This window comes from Triturus cristatus, chromosome 1_1, assembly GCF_964204655.1.
Source record: "Triturus cristatus chromosome 1_1, aTriCri1.1, whole genome shotgun sequence".
Taxonomy (NCBI): domain Eukaryota; kingdom Metazoa; phylum Chordata; class Amphibia; order Caudata; family Salamandridae; genus Triturus; species Triturus cristatus.
The window spans coordinates 1086260922-1086288009 of NC_140579.1; the positions used below are offsets into that span (position 1 = coordinate 1086260922).

General features: G+C 49.4%; 1 long non-coding RNA gene across 1 annotated transcript; it reads left to right on the plus strand.

Moving 5' to 3' along the window:
- Positions 1 to 228: 228 nt before the first annotated feature.
- Positions 229 to 3069, plus strand: LOC146871597 (uncharacterized). Its single transcript, XR_014959584.1, has 3 exons — positions 229 to 265; positions 786 to 875; positions 1774 to 3069. It is a non-coding gene; the product is annotated as an uncharacterized LOC146871597 (long non-coding RNA).
- Positions 3070 to 27088: the final 24019 nt, after the last annotated feature.

The window sequence follows — 27088 nt, forward strand, 5'->3', positions numbered from 1 at the left end:
ATCTGTGCCGCCCATTTTTTCAACGCAGCACATGAACCACTGCTGACTCTGCCCCCCAGGGCTGCCACACACCCAGAGTTTTGGATTCATCGAGATCGCAAAGTGCAACTGCACCACCTATTGGACTTCCTATTCCGTCCACGTAACGACGTGCAAACGTGCACGATTCACCTCTACCCGCATCTACTTATTTTCCTCGTTCCACTAAAAGACACCACATTTTCTCCTGTGAGCGAACGAGTCTCCTTCGCATCCCGTCATACAGGTATGTCCCCCTCCGCATTATTCACGGTTTGGCGCACCCGCTTACTCCCCACCTCTCACGCACTGTATAGGTTCACTCTTTCCCCCCTCCTTTTCCGCACACTCACGTTACCTCCACTGCCATATTTTCTTATCTTTCTTCTTTCTTCCCCCGGAGTCCCGGCTGCTACCGAACCCCCCTGGAGCCCCTTTCACCTTCACCTGGCCTCTCTCTATTTCACTAAAGCCACACATGCTGCATAGCCAGCTCCGGACACCCACTTCGAGCCTCCCGAGGCTCACGTCCCTTTCATGATCCACTTGACAGATGTGGCACGCTTACCGCTGCGCCTCGTGGCCATTCATCTTAGATGGCCACATTTGCCTCACATAGCTACGCCCTTGCCCCTGCCTCATCTTCCAAACCCCTGTCACTTTTTACACTCCCGCTTCCCGTTTTTTCTCTACACGCCTTCCCGCGCCGCCATGCCTTCCGCTATTTTTGCGTTTCCTTAGCGTTTCTCTGCCCTCTTCTTCCACAGACATTGCGCACACAGGCCCTTATCAAGGCGGCCCCCGCGCTGTGCATTGGCCACATTTCTGCTCCAATCTGACAAGAGCACCCATACTTGGTATGTACATGCACCTTTCCTACACTTTCGGCCGCAGTAGCTGTGGGTGGGTCAATTTTTATGCCTAACCATAACATGGGGAGAGTGGGAGAACTAACCTACATAGATATGACATCATTGTTTTGTTAACAACCATTTTTATTATTTCAGCTGTGCATACAATACATCTACATGTCATAATCATTTTGTGTTTCGGGCTTTGGTCATTTTGCCCATTTCATGTTTCATTGTATGTATTGTATAGTCGTGTGATCTACAGAGATTGATGCACCATCTCTCACCATGGCTCTGGTTTCCCATCCCCTTCACCATTCCTTACCACTGTTTCCATTCACCGCTTTTTTAGCATGTATTGTTATTTGGGCAGGACGCACTGACGCACATCGACTCAACATTATTGGGTTCTATTTACCAGATGATCATTGCGTTATAGGTGTTTTATATATTTCTTTGGCATTATTTTTATTATTTTTTGCATCATTTTGTGCTCTTTTATTTAGCGGATCCGCCGACAGTACATTTTCAAGAATGCTTTTTTACAGTATTGGTGTCTTAAAGGGATTTGGCGAAATGCTCAACCCTCGATTGTATTTGTATTATCGTCCTGGATTATGGATTCTGTAATAGCACAAATTGTTTGCCACCTCCCTGGCTTCAGCACCTTTTTCGGTACCTTCCACAATCCCCTCCATTTCCTCCAACCCACGCCACCTTCAGTGAATTCGTGTCACCTGCTCACTAGACCACCCCTTCCCTCATCCAACACACCTCCTTCCTCATTCTCATCATCCTTTCCTTTTCCGTACTCACTTCTGTGTCACCATTTGTACTCAATAACACACGTGTACATGTATTTTTGGTGCACACCATTTATTTGTTTTTATTATATAACTTACAGCCCTGAAGAAGATCATTACATGAACGAAATGTGTTGGCTGGCAATCGATGTCTTGGGAAATAAACAAGACTTATCACATATCAAGACTCATTGATTAATTGACCACTATTGTCATAACAACAAGCAGTGCACCACTCCACCAAGTCGTTCCTAAGCCTGGGATCGCCTAGCTAAAATAGTGGGCATACTGAGACTGTACTCCCCACCTGTGCCTCTTCGGTACCTCGCGTGTACCCCAGTCACACATGAGGCTGTATGCTGCGAGATGTTCCATAGGAGAGACCTAAACTGCTGGGGCGACCTTTACCAGGGGGTGCGTTCGGGGTAAGGCAGGAGTTATTGACTGGGGATGTCACTCCATTGGAGATATTTCTTTATATAAGACTGAAACACAAACTTAGGGCCAATGTCCTGGGATTCCCTCAGGAACCCCCAACTCTATAAACACTACACACCCTACTCAAAAAGGCTGGACCGGAGCACGCGATTTCTAGCATATACCGGGCTGCACTGCTCGAGAGGATACAGCCAAAACACGGGGTCAGGGAGGCGTGAGATCATGACCTGGAGCTGTCCTTGATGGACGGGCGGTGGACATATTGCTGCACACAGATGTAAGCTATTACAGCAAGCAGTTGCGTACGAATCATATACTTCAAATACTTGCATCAAACTTTCTATACACCCACATGGCTCTACAAATACAAATTGAGAACTGACGACCTATGTGAGAGATGTCGTCAAGCGGGGGCCGGCTTCTTACACCTTGCATGGAAGTGTTGTGAAGTTCATGGGTATTGGCGTGAGGTAATTGCTGCTCTGTCCCAAACAATAGACACCCCTCTTGCCGTGTCCCCCCTACTAACACTTCTGGGCTACACAGCTGAAGTACAAACATCAAACATAAAATTTGTAGCAATGAGTCTGTTGCTGGCCAAACAGAGGGTGGCGTGCAGATGGGGCAGATGGCGGATCCCCAAATTTAAGGAATGGCAAGCAGGCCTTATTTATTGTAAGGATCAGTTAATGAACTGTGCGGAACTCCTGCCAGCCTAGTCTTGCCCAATAGACATCTGGGAGCCCCTGGTGGATTTTCTGAGGGAACACTCGATCTGAACCTGTGTGCTTTGGGTTTGGGTGCAGGAACTGGACATTCAGCTGGGGCCCATGCGGGTGGGGAGGAACGCACGATAAGTGTATTTCATGTGTCTGCCTATGTCTCCTTAGGAACATTGTGCCCATATCATAGTGAAGGTCTGTGCTTAATTAACAAACACCTATTAAAATGTTATTGCAATCCGCTGTAGATACTACATTGCAGAATTACCTCTAGCAGTAGGTATGCTTATTGTCCGTGCTGTGCATTTATACATTTCATTGATGTATGTTATGTTTCTATGTAAGTTGAAGAACCCAATAAACACATGTAATGGATTGGCATAAGTTAATAGGTCACAAATTTCTCTGACAATGTTCGGGAGTGTTTACAAAGACATTCACTTTAACATCAGGAAAGTAATTAAATGAGAGGCTAGGACTCTGGTCAAAAAGCATAACGGCAAACTGAGGGCCCTTGTGATAAAATAGAGAGAGAGAAACAAGGGGAAATGACACAAGAAGGACAAAACAAAACTCAGATCTTCCTCGGAGGGTCAAAAAGTTTCATTATAAATTGGATTTTACATAAATGTAGCAGTTTTATAATGATTACATTCTGGCAAAATGTACTTGAACAGACTGTAGTATCTTGTGAGTTAATAGTGACAGAACCCTTTTGGGTCCTGATTGTCTCCCGAGAAACGTGAAGTAAGTGTTAGAGCGTAATGCATCGATTGCTGTTTCAATGTGGTGAGTTGCAGTTGCACATACACGAATAAAGTCTCCCTGTGTGGCATAGTTATTGGCGAGTAACTGGGCTGGTAAGACACTGCAAAGACCATATTTTATGATTTCTACTTCTCTTACCATGTTGATTTGTTCCTACATGCCACAAATTCTCACGTTTTTTTAGGCTTCAAAGAGAGCTAACCAGTACTTTCACACTACTCAAGTACATGTAAAATATTTCTGACATGCTTTCTTGTATCTAATCATGTAATAAACCTCTCACACTGTGCCAGTGATTTCCAAGTGCATCACTTTCACATTGGTAATACAAGAGTTTGAAAAATAAGCAAAGGCTCTGAATTAATGGGTTATCCCTGGCCACAATTTATCACGTATTAGTATCTTTGCCATTGTAGTATTCTGCTGAACACAGAACTTAACTACCGTTCCTTAGCGGTTTAATTAACACCAATCCATCACATGCATCACCAGGTAGGTGACACTGCCAATAACAGGGGCTGGGTGCACAGGTCTGGGGCAAGTTCCATGATGTAACCTGTGTCACTTTATTTACTAGCATATAGGCTGAGGGTCGACAACACCATAGCTATGACATTAAGGGGCCCATTACGATACGGCTCGGATGGCGAGCCACATCGTAATGGGCCGGTTGGATTCCTATCCAACCGCCTCATTTTGATGGAGGTGGTCGGAATGGAATCAGACCGGTCATTCCGGCAGGCTTCCAACTGGCTTGGAGAGCCCGTCTGCCAGTCGGAATGCGGCATACAATCTCAAGATTGGCTCTTTTCTCCCTTGAGATTATGATCATGGTTTCTGACATGGTTTCCATGCCGGTCTGTCGAAGATGGAAACCATGTTGTAAAGTGTGTGCGGGGGCCCAAGCAGGGCCCCCTTTGGTGAACGGCCTCCCGTTTGAGGCTGCGAGGATCTCTTGAGGTGCCTACCAGGGGTGCAGGGATGAACTGCATCTTCCATTTTACTACGGGAGCATGCATTACGGCTGGTTTACGGCCGAAATTAATGCTCCCATAGTAAAATATAGGAATGAGACAGAACAGTGTTTGGTCGCATCCTAATGGGACGATCGGGCCGACGACTGGGTGTCGGTCGGTCCCATAACTGAGTCAGTGTCGGGCGGAAGTGATAACGCCCAACATTCTCATGAGCCACTATATCTTTTTTAACCCTGGGCAAAGCACTACGCTACGCTCGCGTAGTTTGCGAAGTTTGCGCTACTTTGCACTACGCGAATTGCACGTAGCACAGTGCAAACACGCGTAGCGGTCATTTTTTGCTTGCTCGCGGTCCTCAACGTCAAGTTGGCGACCGCGAGCAAGCAAAATGACATCCAGGCGAGACTTTTTCCTCGTTCGCGATCAGCAACATCAAGTTGCCGATCGCAAGAGTGGAAAATAAACCTCCCGGCGAGATTCTCAACGTGGGGAGGTCAGGTTTCTCATTACGAGTGGTCGCGTATGCTCGCGCCCGCTCGCAATGAGAAACTACAAGTCCGCGTTGAGAAACATCCTGCTCGAGTTAAAATCTACTCGAGCGGCAGAAAACTACAGCTTGCACTGTGCAAGATGCCGTTTTTAATGATTGCACAGTGCCGGATGCTTGTCCGCACTGTGCAATCATTGTAAACGGCATCTTGCACAGTGCGAACAGGGTACTATGCAGTTCGCGAAGTGCTACGCGTAGCTCGCGTAGTGCGAAGTGCACTTTGCGTAGCTACGCGTAGCGCGACTTCGCGAACTACGCCCAGGGTTAATCTTTTTGGAGTTTGGTGGGAGGCCATCAAAAACAATGTCCGTTGTTCACAATGCTTTTTGTACCTTCATAGGACCCATTGTGACAGCTGTTCCTCTAAAGGTACAGAGAAGAGAATTGCTGGGCTGGAGGTTAACTCTAAATCTGGTGTGCTGTAGTTCTGAACTGGGGTGGCGTGGTGAGCAAAATAACGATGGATTAAACCCAGTTCGGTGACTGGGGGTGAATGTTTTGCCAATGTACAACATTCCGTTCATCATCCTGTGTGTTTTGTAGTTCATCATAGTGGCGTATGTAATTTCTTCCACCACCCTGACCGACAGAATACCGCCTATCAAACTATACATTGGGCCCTTAAAGCTCAAAGATCTTTCACTAGTCCTGTTCTGACATTATGCAACATTTTAGTTACATTTGTTCTGTAATGAAAGACACAGTCATCAAATGAATACAAAGTAACCTTTTTAGACAGGATACAACCAATATTCTCTCTGCTCCTGGACTAATACTTCATTCTAGGTGTAAACCATGAACTTTGAAGAGCTTGTAAAGTTCCCTTGCATAAAGTTTTTGAGCTTTTCTCTTTCTTGTTGTTTTGCAGAAGAGTTTAAAGTTGCTATGCGCTGGTGTGTGTAGGCAGGATTTAGGACAGCCTTTATTAAACATTCACAAACTCTGAGATTGCTGGCAACTCTGACAATCCAACAGTTGCATAGCAGGGTAAGAGAATGTAGTGTAGATAAGAACCACATAGAGTACCTGTAAGACAATTAATTATTACTTTTGAGTGGGTAATGGGTCAGCAAAGTAATAAAGTTACAAACATGTTTGGTTCAAGTTATGGTTTCATTAATTTAAACCTAAACTAATCCACCCGAAGCAAACGCTGTCAAATTGAATTTGCAGGCAAGGGGGTGCATGCAGAAAGTACCCCCATGCATGCATCCCATGGCCCTGGGAGAACCGGGGGCCCTGCAACACCCACCAAGTTGCCTCACCGCCACCCTTTATATGGGGGGCTCACCGCCATGAAAACGTTGGATGTGAGGAAACTAGTAATATGCTTGTCGGTGCTGTAGAGGTACTGTCAGCTTATTGTGGTCCTCAGGCCACCGATCCACCGCCAGGGATCGTGGATCTCTGGTGGTTGTGGCGGTCCTATGGTGGTCTCACTGCCATCCTTGTAATACAGTAGTCCAACCACTGGTGTGGCGGTTACTGCACTGCCACCATGGGTTTGACGGTCCATCTAACCACCAAACTCATAATCAGGCACTAAGTCCCTTTTCTCAGATGTCAGTATCCTCCATCTGACAAGGCTAAAGGTTCTATCTGATGATGAGTTCCTCCAGCCTGGATACCTTCTCATAGAGGACCAGCAGAAACAGATTTGCTGCTGCAGAGAAGCTCCTTGCACGAGAAACCTTTTTCTTTAACCCAGTGAAGCTGCACTCTTGTGGGATTGGCTCAGATGGTTGCTCACAGTTCTCCTATGGCTGGAAGTTCAAAACCATTCTATCTCCCAACTTTTCAGAGGTTGCAGCAGAAGTCCAGTTAGATACACCCAAGTGTCCCACGACCTCAGGGACAGCACTTAGAAGTTTAGGCTCAGACCTACTAACATTTTTCATTGTGGTTGTGCCACTTTTTAGAGCAGCCACAATTCAAAATGATATTTGAGATTTAGAAAGCCATTCACGGACCAATTTGTGTCACCTTGCGTGGCTCTGTAAAAAAAACAAAAAGTGAATCACGTTGGTTACACTGTGTCGGTTGACGTTAAATGGGTAGACCATGAGCATTGCCATACACCCACCCTTGTATTTTAATGCATTCATGATTTACTGAAGGTAGTAAACCTGATTTAATGTGAAAATCGTGCACCTACCCGAGAGAGCAGTAACAGGGAGAAATAGTTTAATTTTGCTTTTTTACTTCCTCTTTTGACTTGTGCTTTATTCTGCAGCTCACATATTCAATCAGGAATTTTTGATGCGTGCTACTCACATGTGGACGGGGGGAGAAACATGCAGCTACGTCTTACCCAAAGATCCAGGTCTTGAGGCTCTTCCTGAAGGCAAGCAGAATGGGGGAACATCTGATGCTGAGTGGGAGTTCGTTACAGGTCTTTGCCACGATGTAGGAGTAGGCTCTCCCACCCGTTCTGGCTCTGCTGATGCAAGGGGTTTCGGCAAGGGCAAGGTCTGCGGAGCGGTGGTTTCTCTTGGGTGCGTAGAAGGTGACTCTTTCGTTGAGGTACTGAGATCTGATGTTATGGAGGGATTTTTAGGCATGAGCGAGTAGCTTGAAGGTCTCTCTCTTCTCGACAGGGAGCCAGAGGAGGTTTCGTAGGTGCTGGGTGATGTGGCCGAGGACGAGTCCGGCAGGGGTGTTCTGGATGGTCTGGAGTTTTCAGAGCAGGGTTTTGTTGATTCTGGCGTAGAGGGCGTTTCCATAGTCTAGTCTGCTGGTTATGAGTGCATGGGGGGGTGACTGTCTTCCTGGATTCGGGGGGATCCATTTGAAGGTCTTACGGAGAATACAGAGGGTGTTAAAACAGGTGGGGGTGATGGTTTTGACGTGTCCGGTCATGGTGAGGGATGAGTCGAGTATGATGACGAGATTGTGGGCATTGTCTGTCGGTATGGGGGTTGCCGAGGGCATGGGCCACCAGGTGTTGTCCCATGTGGAGTGGGTGGGTACGAGGACTTCTGTCTTCTCTTAATTGAGCTTCAGGCAGCTGCTGCTCATCCAGGAAGCAACGTCTTTCATTCCTTCCTGGAAGCTTAGTCTAGCGGTGTCGGGTTCCATTGTGAGGGAGAGAATGAGCTGGGTGTCGTCGGCATAGGATACTCTGCTGAGTCTGTGCTGCCTGACGATGGCAATCTTGGGGGGCCATGTAGATTTTGAAAAGCGTCGGGCTGAGCGATGATACTTAGGGTACTCCACAGCTGATCTCTGTGGGTTTGGAGAGTAATGGCGGGAATCTGATTCTTTGGGTTTGGCCGGTGAGGAAAGAGTAGATCCAGTCGAGGGCAGTTCCCTCTATGCCGGTGTCGTGGAGTCTGGCAGTGAGTGTGCGGTGGGAGACGGTGTTGAAAGTTGCGGAGAGGTCAAATAGGATGAGGACTGCCATGTGGCCCTTGTCGAGGAGAGTACGGATGCGTACACTTCTCCTTCTCTAAACCCACTGCACACAAACCTACACCACCACCCCATGCAGGAAATGGAGCAAGGTCACCAAACAACACCTCAACTCCACCCTCAACCACGCGCCCCCTTCCCCTACGACCAACGTCAACTCTGCAGCTCACAAACTCCAAAAATGGATCACCGACTGCACAGACAGGCTCGCTCCCCTAGGTAACTCCAACAAACAGTGCCCACGAAGGCCACCTGGTTCACCAACGACCATTTGAAAATCCAGACGCACCTGCAGGCATCTCGTGAAAGTCTGGAGAAACACCAAAACCCTGGACTCATGGACCAGCTTAAAGAACGCCATGACAGAATACCACCAACGCATCAGATCCATGAAAAAGAACTTCATCCAGGACAAGATCCTCGCCAACACCAGCAACTCCAATGAGCTCTTCAACATCATATAGGAATTCACCAAACCCCCTAGCGAAGCCTCAGACGTCACGCCCTCGCAGGACCTCTGCAACAAACTTGGCTCCTACTTCCATCTAAAGATCAAGGCCCTTTACGACAACTTCAACTAACAGATACCAGACTCCCTCCGAAACATCACCTACCTCCAGCAATGCCAGCCAGCCTACCATTTCCGCATGGACCCCAGTCACTACAGAGGAGACCGCCACGACCATGAAGCTATTCACTCAGTATTCCCCACAGCCCCCTGCCCACCACACATCTTCCACAGAGATGCTGCCACCATAGCTCCTGAACTGTGACACACCATCAACTCCACCTTTGAAACCAGCATGTTCACCGACGACTGGAAATGTGCAGAAGTCAAGCCCCTTCTCAAGAAATCCTCCACTGACCCAACGGACCTCAAAAACTGCAGACCTATTTCTCTCCTCCCCTACTCAGCTAAAGTAACTGAGAAGATCGTCAACATCCAGCTCACGAACTTCATCAAAGCTAACTCCATCCTCAACTCCTCCCAATCCGGATTCAACAGCAACCACAGCACCAAGAACGCCCTGCTGTCACCAGATGTCGCCTTCCTCACAGAAAGTTTGTTGCAGAGGTCCTGGGAGGGCGTGATGTCTGAGGCTTCGCTAGGGGGTTTGGTGAATTCCTGTATGATGTTGAAGAGCTCATTGGAGTTGCTGGTATTGGCGAGGATCTTGTCCTGGATGAAGTTCCTTTTCGTGGATCTGATGCGTTGGTGGTATTCTGTCATGGCGTTTTTTAAGCTGGTCCATGCTTCCAGGGTTTTGGTGTTTCTCTAGACTTTCGCGAGACGTCTGCAGGTGCGTCTGGATGTTAAAAGGTTGTTGGTGAACCAGGTGGCCTTCGTGGGCACTGTTTGTTGGAGTTACTTAGGGGAGCGAGCCTGCCTGTGCAGTCGGTGATCCATTTTTGGAGTTTGTGGGCTGCAAAGTTGATATCGGTTGTAGGGGGAGGGAGCGCATGGTTGAGGGTGGAGTTTAGGTGTTCTTCGGTGACCTTGCTCCAATTTCTGCATGGGGGCGTGGTGTAGGTTTGTGTGCAGTGGGTTTAGAGAAGGAGAAGGGTACGCAGTGGTGGTCCATCCAGAGGAGTTGTGTAGTGTGGCTGAAAGGGATGTTGCTCATTTCTGCGAAGATGGGGGTTGAGGGTGGGTCCGGTCTTGTGGGTGGGGTGGTGACAAGCTGCTTTAGTTCGATGTTGGCAAGGTTGTCCAGGAGGGCGGTGGAGTTAGGGGTCGCTGAGGTTGTCGAGGTGGAAATTAAGGTCTCTGAGCAGTATGTAGTCCATGGAGATGATGGTGTGGGGCACGATGAGGTCGGTGATGGTTGCGCCGAACGCTGTTCGTGGTCCAGGAGGTCTGTAGTCGAGGGTGCTGCGTAGGGTCGTTCTAGGGTTGGTCTGGATCCGGAAATGGGTATGTTCTGTGGGGGTCCAGGAGTTGTTTGTGCTGGATGTGGTGAGCCGGAGGGAGTTCTTGTGTGCAATGGCGAGTCCTCCTCCCAGCTAGGTTGAGACGGTCCTTCCTCTGGATCTTGTATCCGTCGGTAGTGGTGTCTGAGGGGTTAAAATTATTATTCCCACTCCAGTAATTGCAACAGTAGGGAAAGTGTTGGATAACGGGTAGGTAAAAATTACTATTCCCACTCCAGTGAGTGCAACATTAGGGAAAGTGTTGGATAGCGGGTGGGTAAAAATTACAATTCCCACTCCAGCGAGTGCAACAGTAGGGAAAGTGTTGGCCAGCAGGGGTGTAACAATTACTATTCCCACGCCAGTGAGTTTAACAGTAGAGAAAGTGTTGGAGGGGGGGGGGTTAAAATTATTATTCCCACTCCAGTAATTGCAAAAGTAGGGAAAGTGTTGGAGAGGGGGGGTTAAACTTATTATTCCCACTCCAGTAATTTAAACTGTAGGGAAAGTGTTGGATAGCGGGAGGGTCAAAATTACTATTCCAACTCCAGTGAGTGCAACAGGAGGGAAAGTTTTGGATAGCGGGTGGGTAAAAATTACTATTCCCACTCCAGTGAGTGCAACAGTAGGGACAATGTTGGATAGCGGGGAGGTATAAATTTATATTCCCACTCCAACTAGTGCAAAAGTAGGGAAAGTATAGGATAGCCGGTGGGTAAAAATTACTATTCCCACTCCAGCGAGTGCAACAGTAGGGAAAGTGTTGGATAGCGGGTGAATAAAAATTACTATTCCCACTCCAACGAGTGTAACAGTAGGGAAAGTGTTGTATAGTGTAACTGTAAAAATTACTATTCCCACTCCAGAGAGTACAACAGTAGGGAAAGTGTTGGATAGCGTAGAGGTAAAAATGACTATTCCCACTCCAGCGAGTGCAATAGTAGGGAAAGTGTTGGATAGCGGGTGGGTAAAAATTACTATTCCCACTCCGAGTGTAACAGTAGGGAAAGTGTTGTATAGTGTAACTGTAAAAATTACTATTCCCACTCCAGAGAGTGCAACAGTAGGGAAAGTGTTGGATAGCGTAGAGGTAAAAATTACTATTCCCACTCCAACGAGTGCAACGGTAGGGAAAATGTTGGATAGCGGCTGGGTAAAAAATACTATTCCCACTCCAGTGAGTGCAACAGTAGGGAAAGTGTTGGATAGCAAGTATATAAAAATTACTATTCCCACTCCAGTGAGTGCAACAGTAGGGAAAGTATTGGCTAGCGGTTGGCAAAAAATTAATATTCCCACTCCAGTGAGTGCAACTGTAGGGAAAGCGTTGGATAGCGTAGGGGTTATCATTTCTATTCCCATTCCAGAGAGTGCAACAGTAGGGAAAGTGTTGGAAAGCGTAGAGGTAAAAATTACTATTCCCACTCCAATGAGTGCAACGGTAGGGAAAATGTTGGATAGCGGGTGGGTAAAAATACTATTCCCACTCCAGTGAGTGCAACAGTAGGGAAAGTGTTGGATAGCAAGTATATAAAAATTACTATTCCCACTCCAGTCAGTGCAACAGTAGGGAAAGTATTGGCTAGCGGGTGGGAAAAAATGTATATTCCCACTCCAGTGAGTGCAACTGTAGGGAAAGCGTTGGATAGCGTAGGGGTTATAATTTCTCTTCCCACTCCAGAGAGTGCAACAGTAGGGAAATTGTTGGATAGCATAAAGGTTAAAAATAACATACTTATAAATTTAAAATAAATTGTAGTTAAATAATGTATTATTAATAAATTAACAATACATTAATTAAGAATACCAATAATTAAAAATGTATAATTACTTTAATAACATTAAATTACTTCCCACCCTATTCCTCAATAAACACACAACCCACTTCACAGAAAGGTGCCGATTCCGATCCAGTAAAACCCGGGTACAAATGGTCGTAAGGAGCGTTTTCTCTGTCCGACTCGTACCCGGGAAAAACACTTTACAAACTCGCAAGTACGATTCGCACAGAAATACCATTTCCGTACGAGTCGTACAAAAGACCGACCGGCAAAAAAATACATACAAATCTGAATCTGGACGGCGCATACGCGACGTCCGGACGGAGTCAGGCAGCGTTTTACGGACCAGCAAGTACGATTCGTGCCTATGTCACTCAGCACGTTGCATTTTTTACGGGAGCCAAAAACTGCCGGGAAATTGAGGACGACGCAAAGAAGGAGCACCGGTACGCGACGGACAGCGATGGACCCCAACCTACGCGTCATCCCGGCCCTCATAGCCTACGACCTCGTGTTCAGAAACCGCCGCAGACGCCGCAGAAGGTCAGAACAACCCCCAGGGGCAAAGGGGGGGGGCAAGGGGCAGGAAACATAACCCACACCCCACAAAAAACAAATATATCCTGCACATTAATTACCTCCATGGTCTGGTCACTTCGGGGGGGCGTGTCCACCAATCCCACGTCCCGCCACAACGGAAGTGGACGTGGACGCATACCCGTCACCACCACAATGGTGGTACAGGACGTACCCACGCCCCTCAGAGCAGAGGAATACCAGCAGTGGACAGGGACATGGGGGTGGGTGCAGAGGAATCCCAGCAGTGGACAGGGACATGTGAGGGGTGGGTGCCCATCACTCCCAGCAGTGGACAGAGACATGGAGGTGGGTGCAGAGGACTCCCAGCAGTGGACAGAGACCTGGGGGTGGGTGCAGAGGAATACCAGCAGTGGACACAGACATGGGGGTGGGTGCAGAGGAATACCAGCAGTGGACACAGACATGGGGGTGGGTGCAGAGGAATGCCAGCAGTGGACAGGGACATGGGAGGGGTGGGTGCCCATCACTCCCAGCAGTGGACAGAGACATGGAGGTGGGTGCAGAGGACTCCCAGCAGTGGACAGAGACCTGGGGGTGGGTGCAGAGGAATACCAGCAGTGGACAGAGACATGTGGTGGGTGCAGAGGAATCCCAGCAGTGGACAGGGACATGTGAGGGGTGGGTGCCCATCACTCCCAGCAGTGGACAGAGACATGGGGGTGGGTGCAGAGGAATACCAGCAGTGGACACAGACATGGGGGTGGGTGCAGAGGAATACCAGCAGTGGACAGGGACATGTGAGATGTGGGTGCCCATCACTCCCAGCAGTGGACACAGACATGGGGGTGGGTGCAGAGGAATACCAGCAGTGGACACAGACATGGGGGTGGGTGCCCATCACTCCCAGCAGTGGACAGAGACATGGAGGTGGGTGCAGAGGAATCCCAGCAGTGGACAGAGACATGGGGGTGGGTGCAGAGGAATACCAGCAGTGGACAGAGACATGGGGTGGGTGCAGAGGAATCCCAGCAGTGGACAGGGACATGTGAGGGGTGGGTGCCCATCACTCCCAGCAGTGGACAGAGACATGGGGGTGGGTGCAGAGGAATACCAGCAGTGGACACAGACATGGGGGTGGGTGCAGAGGACTCCCAGCAGTGGACAGAGACATGGGGGTGGGTGCAGAGGAATACCAGCAGTGGACAGGGACATGTGAGGGGTGGGTGCCCATCACTCCCAGCAGTGGACAGAGACATGGGGGGTGGGTGCAGAGGACTCCCAGCAGTGGACAGAGACATGGGGGTGGGTGCAGAGGAATACCAGCAGTGGACAGGGACATGTGAGTGGTGGGTGCCCATCACTCCCAGCAGTGGACAGAGACATGGGGGTGGGTGCAGAGGACTCCCAGCAGTGGACAGAGACATGGGGGTGGGTGCAGAGGACTCCCAGCAGTGGACAGAGACATGGGGGTGGGTGCAGAGGAATACCAGCAGTGGACACAGACATGGGGGTGGGTGCACATCAACTCCAGCAGTGGAAAGAGACATGGGGGTGGGTGCAGAGGACTCCCATCAGTGGACTGAGACATGGGAGTGGGTGCAGAGGACTCCCAGCAGTGGACAGAGACGTGGGGGTGGGTGCAGAGGAATCCCAGCAGTGGACAGGGACATGTGAGGGGTGGGTGCCCATCACTCCCAGCAGTGGACAGAGACATGGGGGTGGGTGCAGAGGAATACCAGCAGTGGACACAGACATGGGTGCAGAGGAATACCAGCAGTGGACAGAGACATGGGGGTGGGTGCAGAGGAATCCAAGCAGTGGACAGGGACATGTGAGGGGTGGGTGCCCATCACTCCCAGCAGTGGACAGAGACATGGGGGTGGGTGCAGAGGAATACCAGCAGTGGACACAGAAATGGGGGTGGGTGCAGAGGAATACCAGCAGTGGACAGGGACATGTGAGGGGTGGGTGCCCATCACTCCCAGCAGTGGACAGAGACATGGGGGTGGGTGCAGAGGAATACCAGCAGTGGACACAGACATGGGGGTGGGTGCAGAGGAATACCAGCAGTGGACAGGGACATGTGAGATGTGGGTGCCCATCACTCCCAGCAGTGGACAGAGACATGGGGGTGGGTGCAGAGGAATACCAACAGTGGACACAGACATGGGGGTGGGTGCAGAGGAATACCAGCAGTGGACACAGACATGGGGGTGGGTGCAGAGGAATACCAGCAGTGGACAGGGACATGTGAGGGGTGGGTGCCCATCACTCCCAGCAGTGGACAGAGACATGGGGGTGGGTGCAGAGGAATACCAGCAGTGGACACAGACATGGGGGTGGGTGCAGAGGAATATCAGCAGTGGACACAGACATGGGGGTGGGTGCAGAGGAATACCAGCAGTGGACAGAGACATGGGGGTGGGTGCAGAGGACTCCCAGCAGTGGACAGACATATATGAGTGGGTGCAGAGGACTCCCAGCAGTGTACAGAGACATGGGGGGGGTGTACATCATTATCAGATGACCACAACTCTATGGGTGTATGTACGCATCCCTAACTTTGGACAATGATGATAGTGCCATAACAACACATCACTGACAGCAGTGTCCCACTCCCAGGAGGATGGATGTCTTTCCCCCACTGCATGACACACCACATGTGGGTGTGAGGACAAATAACACATGCATACCCACCCCTGGCAGATACAGCACATACTGAGATCATGCCACAAGACTGTATAGTCATGTCACTGCCTAATAAACTAAGAGAGCCAAAGAGAACACACACTGTCACGCACATCCCAGGACTGATAGGAATGTTCAGGTGCTGGGCCAGCCACCAAGATGTTGTCTGCCATGGAAGGAATAGGGTGGAGTTCCCACAGATACAATGGCCACAATTGTGAGTCAGGTGTTCAAATACCCAGCAGAACAAGTACCACATGTGTACTAGGCTGGGATTACACACATGCATTGTGCGGAAAAGGGACTATTTCTCCATGAAGGCATGGCAAAATACTCTATACACAAGTACAGTGAGTACCAAGGATGGCACAGACGATGCATCCGGAGACATTGCTGAGCAGGCATGGCCAGAGTTGAAGGGATCCATCACCAACAAAGGAAATGTAGACACAGGGCAACACAACAATTGTGCAACCCTCTGCAGGGGAGATGTCAGGTGCCACAGAGGAAGGAACACTCCTAGGGACAATGTCTCCAAACACAAAGAGCAGACACGACCAAAGATTCTTTGCAGAGACCTTGTGAGGGCACGCAGATACCAGGTTCCACCCCATGAGATGCAGACTACAACATTTCCATGAAACATAACACATTCCCACAACCCCAAATCCTGGAGCCTCAGCATCAATACATGAAATGCAAGACTTTTCAAAACGGAAAACAAAAGGCTTTATTAAGCATGAAAAAATAAGTTGTAGTAAAGAACACTATGTACAACGGCCAATGGCCAGTCCAGATATGAAGTCCTTGGGGGGGACACATGGCCACACGTCTCCCCTAGCTTGCCTGCACATACTAAACCTCTGGTTCAGCGACTGGGGGGGGGGGATCATGTGGGGAAGGACCAGGCACCGCAGAGACAGGAGGGGGAAGGGTAGGTGTGGTGGGTGCAGGGACGGACGACTCCACCACAGGGGGTGGGGCAGCGCCAAAGGTGGAGGTGAGCTCGGCGCTGCACACTTCTGCCACTTCTTCAAGCGTCTCCCCTTCACCCGGAGAAACAACAGGCCCCAAGGAGGGGGCGGGGTCGGAGGGATGGGTTGCAGCGCTACTGGGGGAGGTGGTGGACAGGCTGGGGGATTTAACTCCCCTACCCGTGGAGTGCCTTGACCGTTTCCGGCCAGGTGAACTAGTGGGGCTGAGGCCCAGCCCAGCAAAGTAGGCCTCCTTCTCCGAATCTGGGGCAGGGGAGCCAAGGGGAGTGACATCGGAGGGACTGGGGAGTGAGTCATGTGGACGAGGACTGTGGCTGCGTGCCTGCCTGTGTGCCCCAGACCCAGTGGGTGTGCCTGCTTCCCCCTGAGTGTGCGTGTCAGGAGGTGTGCGCTTGCCCTTACGTGGTGGTGTGCTGCTCGTGTCTGGTGGGGTGCGTGTGTGTGGATGTCTTGGTGTGCTTGGGTGTGGGACTAGTGGATGGGGCAGGGGTAGGGGGGCAGCGCTGCAGGTGACTCACTACTGCTGTCAGTGACGAGTCCAGGGACCTCAGCAACATCCGTTGGTCAGACATCGCTGATGACATGCCCTCCATGTACGACACCATCTGGGTCAGCAGTCTGGTGTGGCCATGGAGGACAGTCAGGATCGATGTCTGCCCAACTTGCAACTGCCGCTGAATGTCCACAGACTCTGCAGTGAGGGCAGCAGGGGGGACAGGGGCAGGGGGTGCGGTGCCTGGCACGAAGGAGACACGGTGTGGCCTAGCACGGACAGAAGAGACCCGAGCAAGTGGGAGGGCGGTGATGGGAATGGAGGGGGCGGCGAGAGATGTACTGCTGCTTTCAGCTGTGGGAGCAGCCTCCGCCCCCTCTGAGGGCTCAGCCTCGGACCCGTCTGCCTCGTAGTCAGTGTTGGTACTGGGCAGGTCCTCCGCCTCCCTCCCCTCTCCCTCCGTGCCACTAGATTCCACCGACTCCTCAGCAGTGGTGGCACCACTGCTCGATCCCTCCTCCACGTCCATGCCGGTGTCTCCCTCGGTGTCCTCCGATGATGCTGTGGGCAAGGTGAAGAGACAGGAAAAAATCAGTCACCTGTATACATCTGACACATGAGTCCAAACAAAATAGGCAACAGTGCATATCAGGAAAGGCATCATGAGTAACATCTAGAATACTCCCCACATATGTAAGCCCTGCACTCCCCAGTTGGTTGACCCACCATGCCACTTGGATAAAAATAAAATTAGGATACAACAGCAAATAACTTGAAATCACAAGATCATGAGAAGCTAGTGTCTGGGATCAGTTGAGCACAGCAAGACTATGAAGGCATGCCACCTCTTGTTCACTGTGAACCAAACAGTATTGTCGCACCCAAGGCCAAATACCACATGCCAATGCAGAAGGTGTCCCCACACTCAGAGACCTGTGAGTACTTTTGACACCCCAAAGAAATACATTGTGACTCCTGGAGAATCACAACCCTTTACACAATGGACATTTCTAGAATGTGTGAATGTGGCACTCTGTGAACACAACACACATGTGTCTGTATAGCAGAAGTCACACAAGGAGGTGCACACCAAACTACATGTACACAGTCATTGTCTGAGCTGCCAGACTCATTCATATCAGCCACTGTTAGGCAGAAATGGCGTATCAGTAAGTACATATACATGGCACCACGGTGGTCTGGATGACTTGACACTCGTAAGTTGGTATCAGCAACAACCAAGGACTAACCCAAATGCTACCACACTGTGGGAACATGTATATGTATGAACTCCAAACAAGTTTTGTTCAAACTGTGCCTTACTTTAAAAGGTGCCAGCGTGTCCCTGGAAAGTGTAAAGGTGGTGTCTTGTGCACTTCCTTGGGAGACATCTGTCATGCAGGCATATCATTGTCCTTCACAACAAAACAACAAGGTCAAGCAAATGAAACATTGAGACATGTTGACAGGTGTAGTGCGTGCCAATGGCCCTTTTCTCTGAGTAACAACTTGAATAATGTCATTTGTCACATGGCTATCCGTCACCTGATCACACAGTTGGCTACACATATGACCTACTGACTGTCATCTGGAGTGGCACACATGTCCACACCCAGGACAATGCATAAGCTAATGGGCCTGCAATTGTTTAGCAAAAAAGCCTAGCTGTACTGTGGGTTCCCCCTCATGGCAAGCCAGAATGTACCCACAGATGTCAGCACACAAAGTCACAACTGTGTAGCATCTGAACCACACACAGGTGCCAAAAATGTACAAGCAGGATACATGATTGTCAAAAACTGACACAGGCTACGAAGCACGAACATTAAGCACTGGCCAACATCACGGGGGCACTGCACGATGACTTTCTGTACTGCGAATCATCACACACAAGTCAGAACTGGCAATGAAACATCAGGATTGAACATGTACGCCCCTCCCGCACACACCCACCCATACCTGAGTCAATGTGACTGATACCGATCAAGAAGTGACACCTCTTATTCAGGGTTACAAGAACTGTGCTTGAAAACTAGCTTCATTAACACAACATCACCTTGTAGGGCTGCCAAAACATATTGGTCACAAACCAACATCAATAAATCAAATAGGGTTAGGCACTAAGGAGGGAAATGATTTCTGCCAATGTTAAGGCCCCACAGAACTTCGAGACAATACTTATGTGTCTTCTACTACTGGTATTATATCCAGAAAATTGTGGTCCTATTCCCCTCAAACGTTTGAAGCAACAGCAACCCTCCAGCAACCAACACCGTCACAAAGAAAAATCATAAGTACTTACAGAAGAGTGAAGGTGAAAAGAGTGAGTGGGCCCCTCACGTACGCACCACCAGGGAGGCTGCTAGCCGGTTCTCGCTAGTATGCCCACGTTTCTCATCATCGGATGCCCACTCACAGGAAACAAGAATTTAGACACCAGTGAGGAGAAAAGAGAGGGAACAGACCCTTAAAGAATGCTGTTTTACTGTTCCCATCAAAAGAAAGAAGAAAAAGCAGAAACCCGTGTATTGCAAGGAACAAATGTTCGAAGCAATATTTAAAATTGAGTTAAAGACTCCCGTTATAGTTGCCCTCTTTATTCAAATCGGTGAGCCTACTCAAACTAAAAACACTCAATGTTGTAAACCTTTGTGAGGAAGGCCAACATGTTTCATTACCACTTAGCTTCGTTCTGGCAAATTCGTCAGGGCAAGGGTTTCAATCACCTCACTGGAAGTATATTTGTATGTTGCGGGAGGGCTGTTGAAGAATAAAAACCAGAAACAGAATCAAACATGTCCTGTTTCATTGTCAATTGGCATACACCAACCAGTTGTGATTATAGTTACAGATTAATGTACAGTGCTTACTCATGTTACCACACCAATGGAATATTTACCATAGGGAGGCGGAGGGCATTCGTACCTGCCTCCACTAAGCCACTGGGGGCTCAATTAAAAACTTTACCCCCGCTTTTTACGGCAGCACTCTAGTCAGCTCATAAAGCACCTGCGGAAAAAGACGTATATCAGAATGCACATCCCCCAATAGTACACTCTGTGTAATGTATCTGCTCCGCATTCCATTCATTATATGGTCCTTGCTCTTAACATCAGAGCTTTCCACAATCCTTTATAGGGACTCGCTTCTAGCACACGAGATCGCGATGCCCCCGGGCAATCTACTGTAATTAATCCAGAAGCCCAGGTCTCTGCGCAAACTCCCTGCATTGTTTTTAAAAAAAAACCAAGGTGATCCGTATTTAATGTAGTGTCCCGGGGAAACTCTATCTGTCTGCAAACTGCCCCGTTCAGACCCTACCACCTCTGATGGGCAAAAAAACACTCTTTATATAGAATTTAGGATGAATAAAGCTCCCTCGTATCCAACTCACCGCAAACATCAACTAGACGAGCCGTGTCTCATCCCTGCTTCACTCTTCTCGTGTCAGACGGCATCTGATATTCACCGCGCTATGACCCGCCCATCCTGGGGGATGTGCATTCTGATATACGTCTCTTTTTCCGCAGGTGCTTTATGAGCTGACAAGAGTGCTGCCGTAAAAAGCGGGGGTAAAGTTTTTAATTGAACCCCCAGTGGCTTAGTGGAGGCAGGTACGAATGCCCTCCGCCTCCCTATGGTAAATATTCCATTGGTGTGGTAACATGAGTAAGCACTGTACATTAATCTGTAACTATAATCACAACTGGTTGGTGTATGCCAATTGACAATGAAACAGGACATGTTTGATTCTGTTTCTGGTTTTTATTCTTCAACAGCCCTCCCGCAACATACAAATATACTTCCAGTGAGGTGATTGAAACCCTTGCCCTGACGAATTTGCCACAACGAAGCTAAGTGGCAATGAAACATGTTGGCCTTCTTCACAAAGGTTTACAACATTGAGTGTTTTTAGTTTGAGTAGGCTCACCGATTTGAATAAAGAGGGCAACTATAACGGGAGTCTTTAACTCAATTTTAAATATTGCTTTGAACATTTGTTCCTTGCAATACACGGGTTTCTGCTTTTTCTTCTCTTTCTTTTGATGGGAACAGTAAAACAGCATTCTTTAAGGGTCTGTTCCCTCTCTTTTCTCCTCACTGGTTTCTAAATTCTTGTTTCCTGTGAGTGGGCATCTGATGATGAGAAACGTGGGCATACTAGCGAGAACCGGCTAGCAGACTCCCTGGTGGTGCGTACGTGAGGGGCCCACTCACTCTTTTCACCTTCACTCTTCTGTAAGTACTTATGATTTTTCTTTGTGACGGTGTTGGTTGCTGGAGGGTTGCTGTTGCTTCTAACGTTTGAGGGGAATAGGACCACAATTTTCTGGATATAATACCAGTAGTAGAAGACACATAAGTATTGTCTCGAAGTTCTGTGGGGCCTTAACATTGGCAGAAATCATTTCCCTCCTTAGTGCCTAACCCTATTTGATTTATTGATTAGTGAGTAGAGGGCGGTTTGGCACTTACTCTCTACAGCTCCTTATTGTATTGACACAAACAAACATCAACAGATTGTTGTAAATAGCCACACAGGCACTGCCCAGTGTGAGTATGCACACGCAAACTGGTGTATCCCTGTCCAGTGGACAAATGTATCACACATGTGAAAAATACTACCTAGGCCAGGGAACAATACCACAGAGGCAGAGCCATGCTGAACCCACAGTGAATGTGCACAGTGTTGGATGACACACATGAGTAGGAGGGCAGTCTGTGTCAGGGGACTGTAGTGGGCACACTGCTCCAGCGTCCTGGAATGAGCTGACTGTTACAGGAGCAACCGTCCCGGCACTATGCATATATCCCTGTCATGCACATCATGTCTGAGGCCACAACATTGGTAATGCATGCTGCAAGTCTGTTCATTTGAACCCTCACACTCCTATGTTGAGACTCAGCATCAGTGCCAACAATTATGCACCCCCAAATGACTGAACAGGACAGGGCACAGGCAGACCACCCCCACACATGATGCTGAAAGCAGTGTGCACCTTGATAAACTGGCAGCCTAGATGACCATGTGCAATAGTGATAACACACAGACCAGGTAACACATGTCAAGGAGGGGAAGGGAGGAAGAACAGCACAGGTTGACTTGGGGGAACAGGATATGCACTGCACATATATAGCCTGGCAGTGTATCCAGGCGACTGAGCAGCTACAAAAGCTGGCGACACACAACAAACACACATGTACCTACCCCCTTCCTGTTGCTGTAACTCCTGTATCCGCCTATCCAGGTCAGGGAAGACCACCGCCAGGACACGCTTCATCTGGTGGGTCAGGCGCCGGCGCCCGCCATGCTTGCGAGGAGCCTCCTCCTTCAGCATGACCCGGGCGATCCTCCGGGTCCAGCACCGGATGTCCTGCCATCTCTTCCTCACTTGTGGCAGGCGCCGACTGCGACCCTCCACCGATTGCACGGCCTTGACGGCATCCTTCCAGATCTTCCCCTTGTGGTAGGCGGTTACCTGTGTGGATGACAAAGTGGGACAACATCACTACACCTGCACTATGTCACAGAGACACACATTTGAACATCTTTGATTTGTTGAACAGGGCATAGTATGCTGGCAAGTAATAGCACCTTAGTCATAGGGACTTTTTCCACTGGGGACGCACCAATGCACTACATGGCACAGTAAGTACAGAGTTGGCATGAGGGGTGCGAAACAATCCCTGATCATGGCACACACTGTGCATCCCAAGCAACACAAGGCTGATGGACAGTACCGCAAAGCAGTCACATGCCCCAGGCCACTGACAAAGCCTCAGCAGAGTACACAGACACACACAGGCACACATCAATCACCTGCCATTGGCAACAGCAGATGCAAACCTCACTCTGCACATGTGCCACTTGCCAGGGGGGGGTCACAGGTGTGGGGCTAGCTCAGCAAGTCAGACACACAGCACGGCTTACTTCTCACATCAGATGGATTGAGCAGTTGCCTCCTCCATGCAGCTGTGGTGCAACACTCCACATAGACACTCACCCACATGACAAGAAACATTCACACACATCAATGTCCAGGGGGCGTACACATCATTTGGACACTCTCACCACTTTCACCAAAGCTCCACTCAACTCTCACACACATCTGTGGGTGCAGTCACCTGTCACACCGGGGTGACCACTGAATCACCGCAGGACAATAGAACAAGAATGCCCAAGAGGATTAGGCTGGCTGAATGTGCCATGCACTATGCAGTGCATGTCACAGTAAGCACAATGCAAGTGAGGAGTGCACACATGAACTACATCAAGCCCTGCATGAGAGACATAAGTCATCCACCCCCCCCGGGACCCACTCCAACAAACATTGCATGTCTGTCACACCTGGACACAATGCCAGAAGTGACAGATACAAAAAAGTTGCACAGGCAAAGGTAGTGGAGTCAGCACTCACCTGCTCCCCTGGTCGACCATACAGCATTGAGTACCGTGGGAGGATCACATCCAGCAGGGCCTCGTTCTCCTCCTGGGTGAAAGGCTGGGCCCTCTCCACAGTCCGTGACATGGTGCCAGAGGGAGACAATACAGCAGCAGTGGTATCGACTGACATGTTGTGCAGGCAAGTTCCCTCCCATGGGTTCTGCCTGCCTTATATCTGCCTTGCTGGCCTATTTCATTTACAGGAGTACAGAGTGATTGGTCAAACTCATTTGCATCCTACGTTTCCTCCAATCCCTTTAAACATACACCAGTGACAGCCTTAGCATCTTTCGAATTTGCAACAATGTATAATGTGGCCAACTGCTTTTTCCAGACCACATGATGTTAAATTTTGAACTTGAAACTCGGTATCCATGACAACTAGCATGCATTTAGGCCCTAATACTTGTCCCTCATGTGTCCCCATTGTAATTCTTAAATCCCTACACAGGTACGGCGCGTTTCACACATACCCCTAGAGCACCATCACTACAGTGATACGGGCCGTACTCACGCGTGTAGTGTACGGGCCGTACACGTGTGAGTACGTGCCGTATCACTAGGGCCTACGGTACCCCCAACTATAGTGATAGGCATGTACTCACGCGTGTACGGGCCGTACACGCGTGAGTACGTGCCTATCACTAGGGCCTACGGTACCCCCAACTATAGTGATAGGCATGTACTCACGCGTGTACGGGCCGTACACGCGTGAGTAGGTGTCGTATCACTAGGGCCTACGGTACCCCAACTATAGTGATAGGCACGTACTCACGCGTGTACGGCACGTACTCCCGCGTGTACGGCACGTACTCACGCGTGAGTACGGCCCATACACACGCCCTCAGAGCGTGTGTACTGCGTTTCACAGCTTACACTGGTGATAGGAGGCGCACACGAAAGGAATGGAGGTGTGAGACTCGCACAAGGCTGGACATCAAGTCATTGTCAGTGCAGTCCTTCATGTGCAGGGCCTAGGTGTGTTAGGCAGTGATGTGGCACATGTCTCATGTTGTGGCACAATAGATGTGTGATGAGCTGTTCACACCTGTCATGTGTGATGGGGCACTACGTGGCACACTTCCCCTTCACACTTTGCACATGTGTGCATGTAGGACACACGTGTCAAGCACTGCATCACTGGTATGGCACAGTCACCAACACCCGCAACTGTCCCCTGATGCCAGGTACACGGATAATTACACCTGACATGTGACTGCCAGCATGCCACGATGTGACTATGTCATGTGTGTGTCATGTGTTCCCATGAGCTTGCCGTTGGTGTTTCGTCAACTCCATCTGCTGTTGCAGCATCCAAAATGTGTCTGTGTGCATATGTGCATGACACACATATATGCACACCATGCCACATGTGGACTCACACGTTACATGTGTCATGATGGTTCGAAGATGACTTCCTGACATGAGGCAATATCTGCGTTATCTCAATGTCTGTGTCATCCGTTTTTGACATATACCCCTTCATGGAAATGTGTGTTATCTGTCCTTTTTCAGATGACATGTGACCTGTGCGTCTAGACTCCCGCCAGCTGTCTGTATGAGATAACATCCTTCAAATGCTGATATGTGGATGTCTGTCACTCATGTAATGTGTCTGGCTGGTCACTTACACTGGCCCACAGCTATTTTAATGGCATGTCACGTCAACATTGCCAGGCAACTATTGTGGCTGGCTCTTCGTAGGAGTATCACCTGGCTGGCCTACGTGTCCTGGATGTATTGCACAGAACAGACTCTGTATTAAGCAGATGTGTATTAGCTGTTGAACATGTGCTCACCTCAGTGACATTGGTGTGGTAATGTACTCACTCTTCGTTATTCCTTCCAAATCTCTGCAGGGCACCGCCTCTCCCCAGACGAATGCCAGACCTGGATGCCATGCGTGAACATGACTGCATACGCAGATACCGCTTCTCGCAAGAGTTGATAGAGGACTTGACCCGCCGGCTTGAACCACACCTCCAACCACAACACAGGTATCCTACAGCTCTGACTCCCAAGATGAAGGTGATGGCAGCCCTACATTTTTTTGCCACCGGTACATTTCAATTGACTATAGCTGATGTCGGTGGCATGTCCCAGACAATGTTCAGCCGTGTCCTGCATGATGTTTTAGAAGCCATGTTGGTGCACCTGGATGAATTCATCCATTTTCCCACTCGTGAGCAGTTGACAGGTGTCAAGGGTGAGTTCTATGCCCTGGGAGGGATGCCTCACGTAACTGGGGCCATTGATGGGACACATGTGGCTTTGGTACCACCACAGGCACAGGAGGTAGCCTTTCGGAACCGCAAACATTATCACTCTATCAATGCCCTTGTGGTGTGTCTTGCTAACATGCTGATTTCCCATGTCTGTGCCCGTTTTCCAGGGTCCGCACACGATGCCTACATCATGAGGCGTCGCAGGGTGCCAGAAATGATGCTACAGCTGCACGCGGAATGAGCATGTTTTGTTGGTGGGTATACTGTTAGTCCTGTGTTTGCGCTATCTTTGTATCTTACGCCATCTCCTGACCCACTTCTCCACATGATGTTTCCATGTAGGGGACTCTGGCTATCCCAACATGCCATGGCTGATGACGCCTCTCCGCAACCCCAGAGCAGCCGCAGAACACCGGTACAACGACACCCATGGGCAGACGAGGCGCGTGATTGAGAGGGCGTTTGGACTCCTGAAGAGCGCCCTCCCATATGCCCCGGTGAAGGTCTGCAAAATCTTCATTGTGTGCTGCATGCTGCACAACATGGCAGTGGAGAAGGCCGTGCCACTCATCCTTGATCCGGATGAGCAGGATCATCCACCCGTGGAGGATGAAGGGCTTGGGCACGGGGCAAGTGAGGATGAGGATGAGGACATCCGGAGTCAGCTTATCCGCAACTTCTTCTCATAATGGTGAGTCCCTGGGTCTGAGTGTGCACGCTTTGAGCCTTGTGTGGCATGTGTTGCAATGTGTGTGTCCAGCTGACTGTGTGCGAAGTGACTTGGAGGTGTGTTCTGATGTGTCATTCAAGTGATGATGTCATTCCACACATTTTAGCTGGGACACTAAATTTTTTAAGAGCATGGTGACAACATCATTCCTGTAGAGTACATGTACATGTCTGCGGATTACTAGCTCTTTGCTGACTTGTTGTGTGTCTGTCCTCCCCAGGTTCTTGCGGCTGTCGTCTGCTCATGTCATCATTGCCCTCCCGCTATTCCTCATGAGTATTGCAACGTGTGCTGGATGAGAGTTACATGCACAGACATGGTGAAAAGTCATTTTGGGTAAGGAGTGCAGCAAGGCATTTTGTGGGTGGTATGTGTTTGTGATATGTGGGCACTGCTCCTGTGCATGTTGTGTTACCATGCATACATGTCGACTCACCATTGGGCACATGACGTGTTGCATGGCTCCCATGAATTGATAGTCACCCTTCCTGACAGTCATCTGTTTTGGTTTGTGGATTCTGATGAAGGCATCAATGTGTGTATAACATCCCTCAGGAACATACGGGATGCTAATGGTGGACATAGTGTGGGACATCCCCATATGAGGCTCAATGGGGAATTGCAGACTCTCCATGTGCAGCAAGGGGTGTTAGGCTCAACCCCTTCACTTGTGTGCCAGCTCAGTAGGATTTACCACATCTGTGTGTTGAAGGGGGTGTCCAGTGTAGGTCACACATGGTCA